General features: G+C 44.2%; 1 protein-coding gene across 1 annotated transcript in view; it reads left to right on the forward strand.

Moving 5' to 3' along the window:
- Positions 1 to 15,374: 15,374 nt before the first annotated feature.
- Positions 15,375 to 22,575, forward strand: part of SLC37A3 (solute carrier family 37 member 3) — a 175,945-nt gene continuing 168,744 nt past the window's right edge. The window contains exon 1 of the mRNA XM_086953054.1: positions 15,375 to 15,474. The gene's annotated coding sequence lies outside the window, so the exon portion shown is untranslated. The remainder of the gene's footprint in view (positions 15,475 to 22,575) is intronic.

A 22,575-nucleotide genomic window follows, 5' to 3' on the forward strand; every position in this document is an offset into this window, starting at 1 on the left:
AGAGAGCGTTTCCATAGTCAAGTCTGCTGCTGATGATGGCCTGGGTGACTGTCTTTTTTCTATCTGTTGGGATCCATCTGTAGATCTTGCGGAGCATGGGGAGGGTGTTGAGAGAGCGCAATTTGAATGTCGAGTATATCGTAGCCATATTTAGACGTATATGTTATAAACGTAGGAATGAAACGCATATCGTAATGTAAAGTTGACAATTATAGAATGAAGGCCAACTAACGTGATAATATAGTATAGGAAATGTAAATGTATTCACATGTTAAAAATGCATTAGATTTAGAAGGCCCGTATACATGATGGGTAGATATAGGAATGTGTAGAAGTGTTTACGAAATGTAGAACGTGCACAGTAGAATTCGTATACATGTGTAACTTTAAAATGGAGAAGCGGCGAGAAATATAACGTGGAGGAATATAACGTGGAGTAATGTAGAGAACGTACATGGCAATGTAACCAAGGAGAATGCACAAGTTATATTCTATGCAGTCGTATTCTATGTATTACATATATTTGATGTAGAATGTATTTAAGTATAACTAGGGCTTTTGCTAAAATACGAATATATAAATGTATGCCAAAGGTTATACTGTGTAGAGGGTTTCTGTAGGAATGCTGGAAGAAGTTTAGGTCATTTGTGATTGTAACCTGACTGGTCAAGAGTTCGCAGGAACATAGTCAAATGTATGTAATTTAGTGGGCTTGTAAAAGTCGTAAATAGTTTGATGCGGACGTGAGAGCCAAGAAGTCTAGCACTTGTTAGATTTAAGGTGACAATGCCGGACGGAGCTTATTGCTCGAACGTGAGGAGAGACACTTTTGAGGTGGACTATGTTTTGACAAGACCATTTCACAGGATCTAGAAGGTTAAGAAGTTGTACAGATAAGTTAAAGCCTTGTCTAAGTTCATATGTCATGCGATCTGAAAGAGTCAATAAAAGTCGACGATGAGATGATGAAGATGACATTCAAAGAGAAGGGTCAACTTAACGGACGACGCAAGGAATGGACCAATGGAAGAAGCAGGAAGTTGACATCATCGGGGGAAGTCCGTGGTGGGCGTCAAGGGGCGTTCCACCCACACGGTGATTGTGTATTTTAGGGACAGCACCCCGGGGAGAAGATAGCAAGAACAGCGAAGGGCTCAGGGCAAGCAAGAGCGCAGATGACTTGAGCAGATGCGCTGAGACATCAGAGCGCAAGGGAGCAGTAGGCCGAGGACCCTTAGAGAGAGCGGATGGGTAGGCAGATAGGGTACTGCTTCTGAAACTTAAGATTTCCTTTAGAGGCTAAGAGAGTTTGAACTTCTTTGGGAGTCAAACTGCTGACACCTTTTTAGGGAAGAAACTTGCGAAGTAGGGTTGTCACATAATATAGAGTAGGGACAGATTAACTTGATGATTTTATCTTACTGCAGATGACGCAGAAGGAACCACTTCACACCGAAGCTTAAGCGGCTGATATTGTAACTGATTTTGTATTTTGTATACTTTGAGATTTTATCCTGAGTGGATTGTATCGCATTCAAATTAACTCTATATAAAACTCTTAAACTTTATCAGTTGTAAGTGGTTCTTCAGAGTGGCGTCAGTTAATGGGGTTTGTCTAACCGATGCGGGGGTGGTCCTTTCCTCAATGACAGATACGAGCGGTCCAAAACAGATGAATGGGATTATTTATTAAATTTATCATAATCATAAATTGATATCAAAATCTCATTCCCCCCAGTTGGTAGCAGAGTAATGATGGTTATCTTCTTGAGGAAGACGACCTAGGCTAGGTTAGTTTACCCCAAGGTCCCTAGTCATCGTCGACCAGAAGAAGAATTTCAGCCGAAGACGGTGCTGACGGTGCGTCGAGAGAAAAAGCAGCAGAGTCGGTCGAGAGTGAGTATAAGGGTCATGCGTTGTAAGATTGCGGTGTTTCGTGTTGTTCCTGTGTTGTAATGTCAAGCGGAGTTGAATGCCTGTAGTGTGATTGGGGGAAGGTTGTGAGCGCGCGCAACCGGATGAAATCTTATGTCCAGAGGACTTAAGTGGTTCGGGTGTATCGAACACCCAGAGTAATTTGTCTACCATTGAAAGGGGGTCATGAGGTACCATTGATTTCCCGACAGACCGATGATAGGGGGAGCGTATGTGTGAGTGAATGAGTAGCGGACGCTGGTCGTACGTTTACTGTGTGTAAGTAACCTATCAGTTGAGGCAAGTGTCCGACCGTAAGAGGAAAGACGCTGTGCCAGTTGAGGTAGCAATTACAGTTAGACTGTGGCCGTACAGTCAGAGAAAAGTGATCGCTTGGACGGAAGTAGTCATTTTTCAATGTATGAATGAAAACGCATGTGAGATCGTGAGACGAGTTGAGAAACGAGAAAAGCTGCTGAAGAAGAGAGAAGTGACGTCAGCGTAGAGCCGCGCTGAGATTGGTCGGTTAGCATAGAACTGTGCTGAGATAGGCTGATTAGCGAGAGTCGTACAGGGATTGGTGGTTGTTATCAAGACGCAAATAAGTAAGAAATATCATACGTGATCAAAATGAAGTGTTTCAAGGGTTTAGGAAAAATCTTTAAAAGAAAAAGGAGAAATTTATATGCCGGAGAAGAAGCTCCACCAGAAGGCACACCAGCATATCATATGGCAACCAACGTAGGCTTACATTCGATATTATGGATCTCCGAGTGGCACAGGCTAACCGAAGGACAAAAAGAACTGGCGTTTCCAAGATTCGGAACGTTTAAGTTAGAAGTGTTGAACCAACTGAAGGCGACGATGCTTTCAATGAGACCTTTACCGAGGCCAACACAATTTGAAGCTCTTGGTGTGTGGTTTAGAACAGCACACGAAAGGGGCGTAAAGAGGCGCCAAGAAAGAGTGAGAAGATCGGTAAAAGCAGTGCAGGATGCTAAATGGGACGATGAAGCTAAGAAATGGAGGGTGCAGAAGATAGAAGCAGATAAACTGTACCCGATGTTGGAAGTTACGGGAGAAAGGAAACCTATAGAACAGGAAGATGAGGAAAGCGAGTCGGAGGAGGATCTGATAGAGAGGCTATTAACAGACAGACCACCTCCATACAGCGGTGAACTTGCGAGTCCCATATTACCGCAAACAGACGGAGCTAGGTGGGGGGAATATAAGTCGATCCCGGTAACAGAGTGGGACGCTAATAAGACTGAGGAAGTACCCCAAACTAGTTCTGAACAGAGAGTAGTGGGAAGATTTGTGGTCCAGAAGGTTCCAGAGACGCAATGCGCAAGGTCGTACCAAATGCCAGACGCGTTGCAGGTTCCGGTTACCATAGGGCCTATTGTGTCAATCTACAACCCGGAAGGAGTCCAGCAGGAGGAACAGGCACGATGGGACAATGAGAATAAGAATGCCACAATGAATCCCCACAGGCAAATACGAGCACCAATAAGTCGGAGTACCCCATTAGATTCTGCAACAGGTCCCAGGGTAGAACAGGGAGGTCGAAGAGGACCAATGGATTTGAGGGGTCCTAAACCGAAAACCCATAAGGAATTAAGGGAATACCTGAGAGAATGGGACGCTGCCGAAGAAGCTCGGAATAGAAGTTTAGAAACGGGATCCGAGTGGAGAGAGCAGGATAACAGGATTCTCTCTCATTGTGGAGCTGGCGAAAGCAGCCCCGAGTGGGAGAGAGGAAGCCAAGAGAGCAGAAGAGATACCTATCCTACTGATAACAGCAATAGGCTAATGTGCGAAGACAGAAGTGCAGGGTGTGGCGAAGTGCCTCGCGTCACCTTCAGTGAAGGGGAACGTAGGACACAGGAGTACCGGAATACTTTTAGGTGCACACACCATGCCCCAGGTGAGGATGTGAGACATTGGAATCGCGGAAACATGGAGAGTCGCGAAGCGTCTCGACATGCATCCGGTGATAGTGGAAGGAGTCATGAGAACCTAGGGAGTCGCGAAACATCTCGCCATGCATCCGGTGATCACGAAAGAGATCACGGGAACACGGAAGACCGGCGAGGGCCTTTCATTTTATTAAGCGACACCAGACAACAAGCAGGGTATAAAGGGTTAGAACAGAACGGTGGATCCTATCTCACATCTGGAGAAACCGAGCCTAAAAATCGGAACCTAGGGTTGGGGGACGGAGCATTATTCCACCATACCCCACGCGAAGATGGAAAGGCTTGGGATCTAGAGGGGTGGGAACGAAGGGAAGAGAGGAAGACTCCTCATAACTCACCTGTGCTCAGGCGTAGGGCGCATAGCGGAGGTGAGAGGGATATGAGAGAAGAACACAGAACTGAGATGCTGAAAGCGGAAATAAAAGCAAAACGGCTTGACGTAATGAGTTTGAAGGCAGATCTGGATGAATTGATTGATGGTACAGTGTCACTAGAGAGATTAGCCTCGTATACACCAGATGAGATACTGTTCCTATCCAAAGATATTACTCGAAGAGCGAGGTCAGCTCATGAGAACTTATCTAATTTGGCAAACAGGTACATGGTAGACCTGTCACGAACTAAGGCTTTACAGAGTAACCATAGGCTAACTTGCACGGATCAGGATTTGGATGATCGCAGAACGATCGCGCTGAAAGTACACATAAGGGAATTGATCGTAAGTATCAGAATTTGGAGAGATCTGGATAGATGGGAGGAAAGATGGTCCAGAAAGGGCTCCGTTAGACGGAGTGTGCTTGAGGAGTCCCAGGACGCAGGCTTGATGCGAATGGAAGCCTTCCCTTTGCGAGAAATCGCGAATGGAAGCTACGTTCACGTGCCCTGGAGTAGGGGGGATTTGGCGGCATTCACCAATTCCTTCCCAAAGCTTAGAGATAATCCCGTCGAGTGGTACAAACAGGTAGAAAGATTCGTGAAGATCTCGAAGGTACTGTGGATCGATTTGAACACACTGTTCGATATCGTAGTACCCGGAGACTTGTGGACGGCATGCAAGCTCAGTGTTGAATGGCCCACTTGCGAGCCACCGAGAAATATTCGGACAAATGGTCCATCAGTTAGAGTCATGGAAAAGTACGAGAGGGTAATAACATGGCTAAAAGAGAAAGTGCCGGTGCAAGACATCGACTGGGTAAAAATAGATCGAACTACTCAGGAGCCGAAAGAGACAGTTCATGAGTTCTATGAGAGATTACTGAAAGCATTCAAGCAATACAGCGGGTTAGATGTGATGGATCCCAAGGACATAGGACAGTTTGTTTCGAAGTTTGTCCTCGGATTAAGACCAGAAATATGCCTAATGATCCAGCAGCATCTGATCTGTTGGCAGAACAAACCTTTAGACGAGATTCTGAGATACGCAAGGTACTGTAGTGACGAGATAGATTCTAAGGCCAAGAAGCTTAAAGAAAAGTTAATGCTAGTGCAAATGCAAGCTGCTGGAAAGGATAAACAGCGGCAACAGGGAACAGGAACGCAAGCAAAGAAACAGAACAATCAGAGCAGAGATGAGGAAGAAAGACCGAGACCGAGAATGGATATCGCGACACTGAAAAAGACGACGAGATGCCATCAGTGTAATGAGGTGGGACACTGGCGACGCGAGTGTCCTTACAATGTTGAGTCAGGAGAATTAGAGCAGGAGGAGGAAGAGGTTCAGAACAACGTGGTTAAGGGAGCCACAGTCCCGAAGGGCAGGTTTGTCAAAGGGGGGACTCAGACTCCTCGAGCCCCGTTTCCTCAACCACCTCGCATCTCAACCGGAGGGAAAACCTACAGACAGATGCCATTGTTTGTAGGAGGAGAGGAATGCTACTACGTTGATCCTCTTACAGGGCAGCGGGCGAATAGGGAGGAAGATTGTACTCTAGGAGCCGCTTTGGAGGTAGATCAGAGAGGACCATACGTAGAGGCTGAAATAGCGGGATGTCCTACAACCTTTTTGGTGGATACGGGGGCCACTCGATCCACGTTGAGATCTGCGGTAGTCCCGGGTCTGCCAATATCAGGAGAAACGGTACAGGTGGTAGGAGTTGCGAACAAAAGGATGACAAATCCCTTGACCGAACCAGTGTCAGTAAGAATAGGGAATTACAGCGACGAACATCAGTTCGTGATCTGCGATTCTAGTCCTTTGTGCTTACTAGGGAGAGATTTGCTGTGCAAACTGAATTGCACGATACATTGCACACCAGAAGGAGTAGAAGTGCAGACTAATGATGAGGATGCAGATTTTAAAGTCGTAAACTCAAGGGAGTGTGTGGAACTATATCCTACCTTAACAGTGGAGGAGCTTCCGCAGGACTTGAGGGAGAAAGTCTCAGCTGAGGTATGGGATTTTACGGGAGAAGAAATAGGATTGATCAAAGGAGTAGAACCGGTAAAAATCTTGGTAAGACCCCATGCTGAGTATCCAAGAACACCACAGTATAAGCTAACGCCAGAGACGATTGCAGGAATAAAGCCTGTGATTGAATCCATGATTAAACAGGGAATACTGAAAGAGATCGTGGGTAGTCCATGTAACTCCCCGATCATGGGTTTGCAGAAACCTAGTGGAAAATACAGAATAGTGCAGGATCTTCGAAAAATTAATAACATTGTTGTCTCATGTTGTCCAGTGGTACCGAATCCATCAGTGATATTGTTTCAGATACCGTTCCAAGCTGAATGGTTTACCGTGATAGATTTGTGCCAGGCTTTCTTTTCGATACCGTTAGACGAAGAGAGCCAGTATCTTTTCGCTTTCAAGCTGGAAGATCGCGTCTTAACATGGTGTCGTATCCCTCAGGGGTATACAGAGAGCCCATCGATCTTTAACCAGTTATTGAAACGAAATCTTGAGAGTCTAGTACTGCCCAAGAAGTCAGTTCTGGTCCAGTACATAGACGACCTCCTAGTTGCGTCAGAAACTGAGGAAGCATGCAGAGAAGACACCATCACCTTGTTAAATCACTTGGCCGAGAACGGACACAAGGTGTCTCCAAGTAAATTGCAATATTGTAAGACTGAGGTGCAATACTTGGGCCATAGGATTGAAAAGGGAAAGCGGAAGGTGTCTCCAGACAGAATAGAGGCGATTATGAAAATGAACGCGCCTACGACACAAAGAGAAGTCAGGATGTTTCTAGGCATGGTTGGTTATTGTCGACAGTGGATAGCAAACTTTTCACTGAAGGCCAAACCGTTATTACAACTGACGCACAAAGGAGTAAGTGATCCGGTACCATGGGACAAAGAGTGTTTGATGGCGTTTTTGCAGCTGAGGGAGGACTTATGTCGTGCCCCGGCTTTAGGAATGCCAGATTACACCAAACCATTTTTGCTTTACTGCTGCGAAAGAGAGGGATGCGCTTTAGCAGTTTTAGCTCAGGTCCATGGAGATGCGCGCAGGCCAGTGGCGTACTTTTCGGCTACATTAGATCCAGTAGCCGCAGCGTTGCCCGGATGTCTCAAATCCGTAGCTGCAACGGGTGTCAGCATTGAACGATCTGAAAGCGTAGTTATGGGTCATCAGTTAGAAGTGTATGTACCACATTCTGTAGAACTGTTAATGACCAGGACGAAGACTCAGCATCTGACGAATAGCAGGCTCACACGCTACGAGCAAGTCATACTGGCTGCCGAGAATGTGACCCTAAAGAGATGCTCTGTCTTGAATCCTGCAACCTTGATGCCACTTCCGAATGAAGTGGACGATGAAAACTGTACAGATCATGACTGCCTCGATGTGACTGAACTATGTACCAAACCAAGACCTGATATCGTAGATGAGCCATTGACAGACCCAGACGAAATTTTCTTCGTCGATGGTTCATGCGTAAGAAGCGATGTCGGTCAGCTGAGAGCAGCTTATGCAGTATGCACGATTACCAGAGTTATAGAAGCCGCTTGCCTGGAAGGAGTACACTCCGCACAGGTAGCTGAAATTGTGGCTTTGACTCGCGCTTGCTTAGCGGGCGACAGACTTCGAGTCACCATATACACCGATAGCCAATATGGTTTCGGGGTAGTTCACGATTATGGGCAGTTATGGTCTCAAAGAGGTTATATGACCTCCTCGGGTTCTCCCATTAGGAATGGAGAATTCGTGAAACTACTGTTAGAGGCTTTGCAAAAACCTATGGCCATAGCCGTGGTCAAATGTGTTGCGCATACTAAAAATGTTGACTTTGTATCACTTGGAAACAGATACGCAGATGAAGTAGCGCGTTACTGCGCAGAGCAGGGATATTCTCACACTGATGCAAAAGTGGGGGGAATCCAGGAAAGAACTGAATTGACCATGTTACTAGATACTGTAGATACATGGGATGAATTGAGAGCAGTACAGGAAAATGCACCAGATGAGGAGAAAAGGAGCTGGGAAACAGCAGGTTGCGGGAAAAGTGAGATGAACTTTTGGGTTTCTGCCGACGGAAGGGCAGTTTTACCAAATGAACTCATTAGTCCAATGGCAAGGAAATTGCATGGATCAGCACACATAGGAAGAGATGCTATGGTGAGAGTATTCAGACAAACGTGGTTCAATCCTAAGTTTAGAATAGCGGCAGAAGCAGTGTGTCAGCGATGTACGATCTGTCAGCAACTAAACGTGGGAAAGAGAACACCAGTTACCTTGAGTCACATAGGAAGGTCGGGGGGGCCTTTCAATAGGATGCAGATTGACTTCATAGAAATGCCTCCATGCAACAGACTCAGATACGTGTTAGTGATTGTCTGCATATTTTCTAGATGGGTTGAGGCTTACCCTACACGTAGGTGCGATACACTTACAGTAGCAAAATTGTTACTTAGAGAGTTGATACCGAGGTTTGGGGTGCCATCCTCTTTGGAATCGGACAGAGGAACTCATTTTAATAGCGAAGTGGTGAAGATGCTGTGTTCAGCTTTGAATATCGATCAGAAGTTACACTGCAGCTATCGACCAGAAGCTTCAGGGATTGTAGAGCAAATTAACAGTACTATCAAGTCCAGACTGGCTAAAGTTTGTTCATCGACATCCCTGAGTTGGCCAGACGCACTTCCAGTAGTTCTTATGAGCATACGTAGCACACCTGATAGAAGAACAGGTCTCTCTCCACACGAAGTGCTAATGGGGAGAGCTATGAGATTGCCATCGGTTCCGACTGCAGCGCTAGTGAACATCACAGACGATTTGATCTTGGACTACTGCAAGGGACTATCTGATGCCGTTAATTCTGTGTCCCTCCAGGTCCAGGCTGCAGAGGTTCCATCAGTACAAGACTTGTGCCATGACCTGAGTCCAGGAGACTGGGTCCTGGTGAAGAAGCATGTCAGGAAGAACTGCTTAGACGTGCGTTGGCGAGGACCGTTTCAAGTCATACTTGTAACGAATACCGCAGTGAAGTGTGGAGGTCTGCCAAACTGGATACATGCCTCACACACCCGAAGAGTGCCAACACCTCCAGAAGAAACAGCTCCCCTCTCGGACGAAAATCCGACAGGAAGCGGAGAAGCCATAGAGGGGGAAAGCCAAGCTGTGGAGGTGATCGAAGAAGCTGAAACTGTGTTGGAACAGGACGACGAAGGTCAGGACACTAGTGGGACCGAAGTCGCCTCAGGAGAAGAAAGTAATTGGGAGTCCGACACAGATATCGAGCAAACTGAGAGTGACCAAGAGACGGGTCCTGGAACAAGGAGCGGAAAGACGAAAAGTAACGAAGCCAGTTGGCCGGAGAGAAGGAAAAGGCCAAGTTCGGAAAGGAAGAAGGAAAGAACTCTTGCCCCGATCGCTGAAGAATCGGATCAGGAGGAAGAGACGACAGATTCAGGAACTGAGAGTCCACGAAGATCGAGAAGGGTACGTGTGCCCTGCAGAAGGTACGCCACCCCAGAGTGGACTTATCTAGCAGATGTATTGGGGACAGAAATCTGGGAGAGTGAAGAGAGTGAAAGTAATCGATCTCGATCCATTTGTGGCAGTGGAGATATGGATGTTGGCGCCTGGACTCGAGACTGAGGGGTTACTGACTTTCACACTTCCCATACCCCCACGTTTGAGTAAAATTCAAGATCTAGTGCTAAAAAGATTACAGTTTCCAACAGCTGGTCAGCAAATGACAGAAGAAGAAGAAAAAGTTATTCGCTTTGAACTATTGATTATTGTTGTGAAAGCTGCAGGTCCGAAAATAATTGTTGATGCATAAAAGACCTTTGTACGTATGTTATAAAGAAGAAGATAACCTAGCACCGAGTGGAAAGAAGAATAAAATTAGGGATTACATTTAGAGGACGGAGAAGGGCTAGGGTTGTCTGTTGCTAAGAAGAGAAAAAGACATTGTGGTGAAAAAGATACCTGTTGATAAAAAGCACTTTTAAAGACTGAGAAAGCAAACAAGCAACCAAAGACTGGAAAGAGAATTTTCGCTAGAGAACGAGGTACACTGTTTGACAACATGGAGAACGGCAACCCAAACAGAAAAACTAGATGTATAGTAGGTACACTTATAGCAATAGTGATATTCCTCATAATCATAGTAGTAACGATATCTTACATGACAGGACATGAGAATGATAAAAGAATAGCGAATGTAAAAATTGTAACGACCTTGAAACCTGCTCTTGTGGGAAAGAAGGAGGAGAGCACTGTTATACGTGAAAAGGCGTTACTTGCGGATGAAGCTCGTAGATTACATATAGACGAGTCACAGGGAAACTTTAGGTCAAATGCATATGCCAAATTATTGTACGAATATATCGATGCCATGGAGGCCAAAGATTGCTACGTTTGTATGCAATTGCCGGCTTCTGTAGACGAAGGCATTAGATATCACCATCTCCCATTAACTTATGGGATAACATGTAGTTTACTGCTTAGTATATTTTATGGTAGAGAAGGATTTGAGTACTACTTTTCAAATTATGATTCAGTACTGCCTGAAGTTCCGAATTATAAGCAGATGAATAAGTGGGACTATTACAAAAAGGAGGATAGACTAGCTAAATTATTTCTTCCTTGGGACACATTAGATACATCATATGCGCGTAGAAATAATCTGACTTGCAAAGTATCTGAGGTAGAGAAAAGGTTTATAGCACAAGTAGATGACCGATGCAGACGGCAGAAGATTCTAAAAATGTCAGGACAATGGAAAATAGACTGGACAGAAGAAGAGAAGGCACATAAAAAGAAAGGTAGCAATGGTCCAATAGCATTGGATAGAACGCAGAAAGGAAAGTTATGTTTAGCTCGAAGCAAAACGTATTATGAGAGTGAATTTGTAGGTGAAGTTAGTTGCGAGCACTCGTTTAAACTAGAGTACTACACGAAAGATTTTATGAAAGGGATGCAAGCTATTCCGAATGTGTATTTTGTATGTGGGAGAAATGCCTATGTAAAACTTCCAGACAATTGGTATGGTTCGTGTTACTTGGCAATTGTCTTCCCCAAAATATATCATGCAAAGGATTTAGCGATCATAGAAGGAAAGGCTTCGAGGAGAACGAAAAGGGAAGTAGGAGATGCAGAAGTAGTAGGAGATGTATTTGGAGCGATGTTTCCATTGTTAGGTTTGATTCTTAACGATGTTAAGATTAGAAGGTTAGCGACAGTCGTGGATAGATTGTCTGCCAGTACTGCAAGATCATTAATGTTAGTAGAGGGTGAGATGCAGTCGATTAGAGCAATGGTTTTACAGAACAGACTTGCTTTAGATGTGATATTAGCAAAGGAAGGCGGAGTTTGTAAAGCTTTGAAAGTTCAGGAATGTTGTACTTATATTCCTGACAATTCAAAACCACTTGAGAAAGTCATACAGAACATTACACAGATTCATCAAGAAATTGAAGATTTATCAAAAGTAAATGTTTGGGAAAAAGTAGGAAATGGAGTGGGAAAGGTTGGAAGTTGGTTTGCAAATCTTGGCAAAAGTATAGTTTGGTATATTTTAAAGCCTGTGTTAATAGTATTAATTTGTATAATTACATTATTAGGATTAGTAAAATTGTATAAGTGGTATAGGTCGAACAAGTTACAAAGATCGATGAGAGACCAGGAAAGGACACTAGCTGTTCTACAAGATCAACAGTATAAGAGTTTGAGAACACTTGAGTCGATAAAGAGAGGAACTGATGTAACGAGTTCTGTATAAAAAGACGTATTCAAATTGCTTTTAGTGATGACTCCTAAAAGTCATCAAAGGGGGGAACTGAGAGAGCGCAATTTGAATGTCGAGTATATCGTAGCCATATTTAGACGTATATGTTATAAACGTAGGAATGAAACGCATATCGTAATGTAAAGTTGACAATTATAGAATGAAGGCCAACTAACGTGATAATATAGTATAGGAAATGTAAATGTATTCACATGTTAAAAATGCATTAGATTTAGAAGGCCCGTATACATGATGGGTAGATATAGGAATGTGTAGAAGTGTTTACGAAATGTAGAACGTGCACAGTAGAATTCGTATACATGTGTAACTTTAAAATGGAGAAGCGGCGAGAAATATAACGTGGAGGAATATAACGTGGAGTAATGTAGAGAACGTACATGGCAATGTAACCAAGGAGAATGCACAAGTTATATTCTATGCAGTCGTATTCTATGTATTACATATATTTGATGTAGAATGTATTTAAGTATAACTAGGGCTTTTGCTAAAATACGAATATATAAATGTATGCCAAAGGTTATACTGTGTAGAGGGTTTCTGTAGGAATGCTGGAAGAAGTTTAGGTCATTTGTGATTGTAACCTGACTGGTCAAGAGTTCGCAGGAACATAGTCAAATGTATGTAATTTAGTGGGCTTGTAAAAGTCGTAAATAGTTTGATGTGGACGTGAGAGCCAAGAAGTCTAGCACTTGTTAGATTTAAGGTGACAATGCCGGACGGAGCTTATTGCTCGAACGTGAGGAGAGACACTTTTGAGGTGGACTATGTTTTGACAAGACCATTTCACAGGATCTAGAAGGTTAAGAAGTTGTACAGATAAGTTAAAGCCTTGTCTAAGTTCATATGTCATGCGATCTGAAAGAGTCAATAAAAGTCGACGATGAGATGATGAAGATGACATTCAAAGAGAAGGGTCAACTTAACGGACGACGCAAGGAATGGACCAATGGAAGAAGCAGGAAGTTGACATCATCGGGGGAAGTCCGTGGTGGGCGTCAAGGGGCGTTCCACCCACACGGTGATTGTGTATTTTAGGGACAGCACCCCGGGGAGAAGATAGCAAGAACAGCGAAGGGCTCAGGGCAAGCAAGAGCGCAGATGACTTGAGCAGATGCGCTGAGACATCAGAGCGCAAGGGAGCAGTAGGCCGAGGACCCTTAGAGAGAGCGGATGGGTAGGCAGATAGGGTACTGCTTCTGAAACTTAAGATTTCCTTTAGAGGCTAAGAGAGTTTGAACTTCTTTGGGAGTCAAACTGCTGACACCTTTTTAGGGAAGAAACTTGCGAAGTAGGGTTGTCACATAATATAGAGTAGGGACAGATTAACTTGATGATTTTATCTTACTGCAGATGACGCAGAAGGAACCACTTCACACCGAAGCTTAAGCGGCTGATATTGTAACTGATTTTGTATTTTGTATACTTTGAGATTTTATCCTGAGTGGATTGTATCGCATTCAAATTAACTCTATATAAAACTCTTAAACTTTATCAGTTGTAAGTGGTTCTTCAGAGTGGCGTCAGTTAATGGGGTTTGTCTAACCGATGCGGGGGTGGTCCTTTCCTCAATGACAGATACGAGCGGTCCAAAACAGATGAATGGGATTATTTATTAAATTTATCATAATCATAAATTGATATCAAAATCTCATTCCCCGCAGTGTTGAAGCAAGAGGAGACGGCGATGATCTGCTTCGTCATTGAGAGCGTTGAGTCGGGATGATTCTCAAGTTGCGTGCGTGGTCGGTGGGTGTCGGGGCTATTCCCAGTACCGTTGGCCACCAGGAGTCGTCCCAGGCTGAAGGGTTGGAGCCGAGGGTGAGGACCTTCGTCTTGTCCGAGTTCAGCTTCAGGCGGCTGGTCTTCATCCAGTCGGCGACGGCCTTCATTCCTTTGTGGAGGTTAGATTTGGCGGTGATGGGGTCCTTGGTGAGGGAGAGGATCAGTTGAGTGTCGTTGGCGTAGGAGATTATGTTGAGGTCGTGCTCTCAGGCGACGTGTGCGAGCGGGGCCATGTAAATCTTGAACAGTGTCGGGCTGAGGGAGGATCCCTAGGGGACGCCGCAGATGATCTTGGAGGTTTTGGACCATTCAACTGTCTCCTGGCATAGCCTCTCAGTTTCTCCACTACTAACATTCCATATCATCCCTACACATTCACTCTGACAGTATAAGTTCTCTAATAGATATTACCCATTTCATACATAATGGTTCACCATATATGGGACGTGAGCTTAAGTGGAACCGTTCTTCCCTTGAAGTCATTCTTCATTGGTTTTAATATCAGCTCCTTTAGGGACATTCCTCTGAGTGAAAGGCCTTCTTTTTTATTGCTTCCAACATGCGACTGTTTTGTTTTCGTAGTTTTATATCACACGAATTCAACCCGAAGGCACTGGAGCGCTTTACATGAGCACGTGGTCCTACTGATTAATTCAAGAATGGGAACATCAAGTTATTCATACAAAATCAGCAGATGTCGTGTCAACACCAGAACTCGAACCTGACTTTTAAAGTTTATGTATATATTGCGTAATAGTAAAACATACAGTTCACAGTGTTTAGAAACAGCAGTGCGGCGAGAAGCGCTATGGAAAAAAGGGACGTAAGGGTATAATCTAAGCAGGTTTACTAGAATGAATGCGCTTCGTTGCAGAGTAAGAAACTTTGAAAACCCTAACCTAAACAAAGTGCAACCGCAAAACATAGTGTTCGACCATGTAAAGTGATTCAGACACTTTGCATCCTCCACAGTAAGTCTGAAAGGTACACTATTCTTTACACTTGTTATTTGTTTGCACATTTACATAGCGCGAAATGGCCCGAAGGCGAGTTCCAGTGACAGAAATTAAACTCGGGCGTATACATCGATAGATTCGTATAGTACGAGATACCACATGAGAAATTTGCAGCAGTTGGTAAAAGGTCGAAAACAGTTAAAGCATCATATGGAAATCCTGACTCCGGGTCGGATTGGGTCAGCACTAAACAGCAATCGTCCAGCCTCTTGCTTGGGTTCTCAGGATTGCGACACTGAAGACTTTTTAAAGCTAGACCGCACAAGTCACATACAGGCGGCCATGTTGGGTGTAGATCTCGGCGGGCTATTTGTAGATTAACGTTTTTGGGGGGCCCTGGTTGCTCATTTTTTCTTGCTATATAGAATACTCAGGTCGTGATTTCCACTGGTCAACCGGGCTCAGCGCCCCCGACCAAGGAATCTACCACGGCCGCTTGATGACTACAACTCCCAGAGTGCAATGGGACTGAGCCGGAAGTACTTGATGCGAACTAGTCAGCCGGTTACGTGGCTGGGAATGTTATTTTATTTGGATGGCTCCACCAAACCAGAAGAAGCGCCGGAGAGGAAGGAAGGGATGGTAAGTGGGACAAAGGGATGTGCTCAGTTCCGCCGTCCGTGGGGGCTTTAGGTGGGCACCCACTGATAGCTGGAGGAGAAGGTGTGATTGGAGGCATCTGTGGAGGCGCGTGATAACAAGCCAAAATTAAGGTTCTTGTGGGAAATACTAGACGCCAGATGTACGCACTGGGAAAACTGCATTTTCCATGTTACAACCCTGTTTTGCTATTGGTAACCTATTACCAACTCGCAAAATAGGGCGTGCGTCGCTTTTAAAGCGTCCCTTCCAAATAGCCAGTCGCACTGGTAGGTATGTATGTATTGTGAATGGGAGTGCCAACATTTTTTCAGAGCCGGGCAGTGGTCCCACGGACCACTGCCGACTCTAAGAAAAAAAAATGAAAAGAAATCTTTTATTCTTATTTTTGAAATGCATCCTGTTTTCCTTTATAGAAAACAGGATGCATTTAAAAAAATAAAACTGCTTTATTTGAAAAGCCCTCACAGACATGGTGGTCTGCTGACCCTATCAGACCACTATCCCTGTGAATGTCCGCAATTCCCAATGGGTCGCAAATTGCGAACTGCCTCATGAATATTAATAAATCAGGTCCCTTGCGACCCATTTGGGAATCGCAAACAGTGTCTGAGACAGTGTTGTTCTTCTGGTTTTGCGAGTTGCTAGAAATCGCCATTTCCGAGTCTCAAAACCTTGCGTTCTACATGTGGCCCTAGATTTGATGGACATTTTGGAGCCAGGTTAAGGAGGGGTCAGTTAGAGCATGGGTTCATGAGGAAGGGGCAAATAGAGACAGGGTTGTGTAGTAGTTGGAGGCCCATCAAATTCAGACGCACCATCTGAGCCATGAAAACGTTTGCCATGTAAATTACACAGTTAACATTATGTAAAATATGAAGAAGTTGCTGCACAATTAAAAAAAGTGTATTTCTTTAGCGTATAGAAGCTTGGACATTAATACATCACGTTATAGAACAGCATTGAGAAGTCCTAATTAAAACTGATTTTCAGATCTCGACCTACAATATTGCTTTAGCAATATTTGTTTGTCGAGATTCTAATAAGGGCTTTTAAAAGTCTACCCAAACTGCTTCGGATTCAGTACAGTTCATGTGAGCCAGGCGTGTGCACAGGGCCAGCCACATCCCACACCATCTGTCTGAGCCTCGGCAAAGGAATCCGCTCCCCCGCGCATCGGACTTCAAAGGAACGTGCTCCCCTGCCCCCTTCCGTGCAATACCAGAGCACCCTCACACGCTCTGCACCCTCAGACTCTGCACCCTCACACACTCTGCAATGGAACATACACTCCAAATACCACTCAGTGCCACATAATAACACGCCACATAATTACACTCCACTGAATTCAACACACACTCCATACAATACCACTCAGTGCCACATAATTATATGCTACATAATTACACTGCGCTCCATGCAACATACACTCCAAATACCACTCTGTGCCACATAATTACACACCACATAATTACACTGCACTCAATGCTACATACACTCCAAATACCACTCAGTGCCACATAATTACACGCCACATAATTACACTGCACTCAATGCAACATACACTCCAAATACCACTCAGTGCCACATAGTTACATGCCACATAACTACACAGCACTCAATGGAACATACACTCCAATTACCACTCAGTGCCACATAGTTACACCCCACATAATTACACTGCACTCAATGAAACATACACTCCAAATACCACTCAGTGCCACATAATTACACACCACATAATTACACTGCAGCCAATGCAACATACATTCTAAATACCACTCAGTGCCATATAATTACAAGCCACATAATTACATTGCACTCAATGCAACATACACTCTAAATCCCACTCAGTGCCATATAATTACACGCCACATAATTACACTGCACTCAATGCAACACACACTCCAACTCCCACTAAGTGCCACATAATTGCACCCCACATAATGTCAGAGCACTCCATGTAACATACACTCCAAATACCACTCAGTGCCACATAATTACACTGCACTCAATGCCACATACACTCCAAATAACACTCAGTGCCACATAATTACACGCCACATAATTATACTGTACTCAATGCAACATACACTCCAAATACCACTGAGTTCCACATAATTACACACCACATAATTACACTGCACTCAATGCAACATACATTCCAAATACTACTCAGTGCCACATAATTACACGCCACATAATTACACTGCACTCAATGCCACATAAACTCCAAATACCACTCAGTGCCACATAATTACACTCCACATAATTACACTGCACTCAATGCCACATAAACTCCAAATTCCACTCAGTGCCACATAATTACACTCCACATAATTACACTGCACTCGATGCAACATACATTCCAAATACCACTCAGTGCCACATAATTACACACCACATAATTACACTGCACTCAATGCAACATACACTCCAAATCCCACTCCGTGCCACATAATTACACAGCACTCCATTCAACATACACTCCAAATACCACTCAGTGCCACATAATTACACGCCACATAATAGCACACCACATAATTACACACCACTCAGTGCCACATACACTCCAAATACCACTCAGTGCCACATAATTACACTGCGCTGAATGCCACATACACTCCAAATAACACTCAGTGCCACATAATTACACGCCACATAATTACACTACACTCAATGCAACATACACTCCAAATACCACTCAGTGCCACATAATTACATGCCACATAATTACACTGCATTCAATGCAACATACACTCCAAATAATACCACTCAGTGCCACATAATTACACGCCACACAATTACTCCACTGAATACAACATAACCTCCCCATAATACCACTCAGTGCCACATAATTACACGCCACATAATTACACTGCACTCAATGCAACATACACTCCAAATCCCACTCAGTGCCACATAATTGCACGCCACATAATGTCACAACACTCCATGTAACATACACTCCAAATACCACTCAGTGCCACATAATTACACGCCACATAATTACACTTTTGGCCGCCATAAGTGTGGTGGGGTATGCTCAGACGTGAGTCCCTTGCTCACTTTGCCACTGTATTCAAGAAAGCCGGGCTGAAGGCGGTTGGAATACCAGAAACCGGTCCTCGGAAGCTTGTTTCCGGTCCAGGAAGACATGGCTTGGCAGTTCGGGCTGGACTGTTCCCATGAGGCACAGGGTCAGACTGATTTGCATATAGCCATGTCTGAACTGGGGTGGCAGAGTGGGCTAAAGAACGGTGATGGATTAAACCCAGATCTTTTGACTGGGTGTGAGTGTTTGATTGATTAGGATGCTCCCTCCATCACCACCCCCTTTTGTACCACTTTTGGCTGCCATAAGTGTGGCGGGGTATGCTCAGACGTGAGTCCCTTGCTCACTTTGCCACTGGATTCAAGCAAGCCGGGCTGAATACGGCTGGAATGCCAGAAACCGGTCCTCGGAAGCTTGTTTCCGGTCCAGGAAGACATGGCTTGGCAGTTCGGGCTGGACTGTTCCCATGAGGCACAGGGTCAGACTGATTTGCATATAGCTATGTCTGAACTGGGGTGACAGAGTGGGCTAAAGAACGGTGATGGATTAAACCCAGATCTTTTGACTGGGTGTGAGTGTTTGATTGATTAGGATGCTCCCTCCATCACCACCCCCTTTTGTACCACTTTTGGCCGCCATAAGTGTGGCGGGTTATGCTCAGACGTGAGTCCCTTGCTCACTTTGCCATTGGATTCAAGCAAGCCGGGCTGAAGACGGCTGGAATGCCAGAAACCGATCCTCGGAAGCTTGTTTCCGGTCCAGGAAGACATGGCTTGGCAGTTCGGGCTGGACTGTTCCCATGAGGCCCAGGGTCAGACTGATTTGCATATAGCCATGTCTGAACTGGGGTGGCAGAGTGGGCTAAAGAACGGTGATGGATTAAACCCAGATCTTTTGACTGGGTGTGAGTGTTTGATTGATTAGGATGCTCCCTCCATCACCACCCCCTTTTGTACCACATAATTACACTGCACTCAATACCACATACACTCCAAATAACACTCAGTACCACATAATTACACTCCACATAATTATACTGCACTCAATGCAAAATACACTCCAAATACCACTGAGTGCCAGATAATTACACACCACATAATTACACTGCACTCAATGCAACATACTCTCCAAATACCACTCAGTGCTACATAATTACATGCCACATAATTACACTGCATTCAATGCAACATACATTCCAAATAATACCACTCAGTGCCACATAATTACACACCACACAATTACACTCTACTGAATACAACATAACCTCCCCATAATACCACTCAGTGCCACATAATTATATGCTACATAATTACACTGCACTCAATGCCACATACACTCCAAATACCACTCAGTGCCACATGATTACACTCCACATAATTACACTGCACTCAATGCAACGTACACTCCAAATCCCACTTAGTGCCACATAATTACACGCCACATATTACACTGCACTCAATGCCACATAAACTCCAAATACCACTCAGTGCCACATAATTACACTCCACATAATTACACTGCACTCAATACAACATACATTCCAAATACCACTCAGTGCCACATAATTACACGCCACATAATTACACTGCACTCAATGCAACATACACTCCAAATCCCACTCCGTGCCACATAATTACACAGTACTCCATGCAACATACACTCCAAATACCACTCAGTGCCACATAATTACACACCGCATAATTACACTGCGCTGAATGCCACATATAATCTAAATAACACTCAGTGCCACATAATTACACGCCACATAATTACACTACACTCAATGCAACATACACTCCAAATACCACTCAGTGCCACATAATTACATGCCACATAATTACACTGCATTCAATGCAACATACACGCCACATAATTACACGCCACACAATTACTCTACTGAATACAACAAAACCTCCCCATAATACCACTCAGTGCCACATAATTATATGCAACATAATTACACTGCACTCAATGCAACATACACTCCAAATACCACTCAGTGCCAGATAATTACACACCACATAATTACACTCTACTGAATGCAACACACTCTCCACACAATACCACTCAGTGCCACATAATTATATGCTACATAATTACACTTCACTCAATGTAACATACACTCCAAATACCACTCAGTGCCACATAATTACCCTCCACATAATTACACTGCACTCAATGCAACATACACTCCAAATACAACTCAGTGCCACATAGTTACACTCTACTGAGTGCAACATAAATACACTACATCTATCGGTCTATCTATCGCCCTCACTCTATCTATCGCCCTCACTCTATCGCACCATCACAACATCACTCTGCACCACCCAGGGGCACCACAACATCACTATGCGCTACCACAGCATCACTGAACGCTGCAGCATCACTCGTCGCCACCACAACATCACTCAGCGCCACCACAGCATCAATCTGTGCAACCATTCAACAACAACAACTGGTTCAAACATGTTCTCTCAATGTTTCAAGCTTTATTACAAATGTAACAAAAAGATGTTAATATTTCACTTCTGTTCTTGGATTTTCATCACAATAAAATACACTGAACATAATCTCAACACATATTGCATTACAAATGCTATAGGTGTCACATTTGCGAAAGTTAAAACTTTTGACATTGTAAATGACAAAGCTATTAATTTTTTACTATTTTCAAAACCAATATATAAATAAAAAATGTGTCATTTACAATACAAATAGCTCAAACTTTCCTAATGCGAGACCTATTGCATTACAAATGCTTGTTAAACATGAACTTGGAACTATTCTCGACCCGTCCTGACGAAAATGCATTGGTGAACAAAGAGGCAAGACAGGTTTTCATGTGAACCCCTTATGTGGCTCAGGTTCTTATAGATGGAGGTAAAATATAGTCTATTAAATCAAACAGAATAGGTTTGCATACAGCTGGTAGTCTGAACTCACATATTTGGATGTCCTTTATTGCAATAATGAAGAAAAAGGAGAATCCATGAAATGAAATCTTTGCCTATGATCACTCAGTTTGGTAAAGCTGGGAAGCAGCGATCAATTGAGGTTTAACAGTTTCACTTTGTACAAATTAGCCATTAAAAAAGTATCTGTTTGTCTCACCTTTTTAGGTCTCGCTGAGCCAGGACGCATGCGCTGCTTGGAGAGATTTTAGTAGGTGAGTTTTCAAAGTGCTACTGGCTGGCCTAGCACTTGCGTTCACGCGCGAACCGCCAGCCTTCAGCGCCATCTGTCTCTTTCCTCTCGCTTTGTCCATGCCTCTGCCCTTCGCCCTTACAAGCGTAATACCCTTTTCACTCTTGTTTTTCTGATGCAACAATGTCAGGCGATCAAGGAATTGTTGCTTTCCGTACTTGCTGGGGATACACAAGTCTCATGCATACAACACATTATGAAAGAACGGTTTAAACTGTGCCAGAGCTACGTAATATCTTTCAAGGACCATTCCACGGGCCCCGTGTGATATTCTCCGGTCTCTTGAAGTGACGAATGGCGAGGTGCAAATACTTACGGAATATATTGATAAGTTATAAGTTTGTCGTCCCTGAGGTGCACAAACTATCCCTGTATCTGTAGCTCAGACCCTACATTTGTCCTCAGCCATGTTTCTCAGAGCCAAACCAGCTGGATGCTAACCTTCACCATAATCTTGCACTGACTGTCCTCTGGCCATCTCCCTCCCACGGTTGGCACCTCCCTCTGATTGACCTCCGTTCCCTTAGATTTTTCCGCCGCCAAGTTTGCCAGTCGACGCAGTGATCTCTCTGGGGGTGGGCTCAGCCAGGCCGCCCCTCCTCCAGCGTCCGTGTGATGGTCGCAGCTCATAAATGCACTGGTGTATCCTGGCCAGCGCGCCTTTGGTGTGTGAAGTCTGAAGGGCTTTGATGTGAGGGCCGTGTGTACAATTAATGAAGGCAAAAGCTGTGGGATATTTGTAAACATGGAAATAAAATGAGGGCCGTGTTCTGCCTTTTGGATGTCTTCGTCCTTGGTATGCTGCTGTTGCCTCCACCAAA

Source organism: Lissotriton vulgaris, chromosome 1_2, assembly GCF_964263255.1.
Source record: "Lissotriton vulgaris chromosome 1_2, aLisVul1.2, whole genome shotgun sequence".
Classification (NCBI taxonomy): domain Eukaryota; kingdom Metazoa; phylum Chordata; class Amphibia; order Caudata; family Salamandridae; genus Lissotriton; species Lissotriton vulgaris.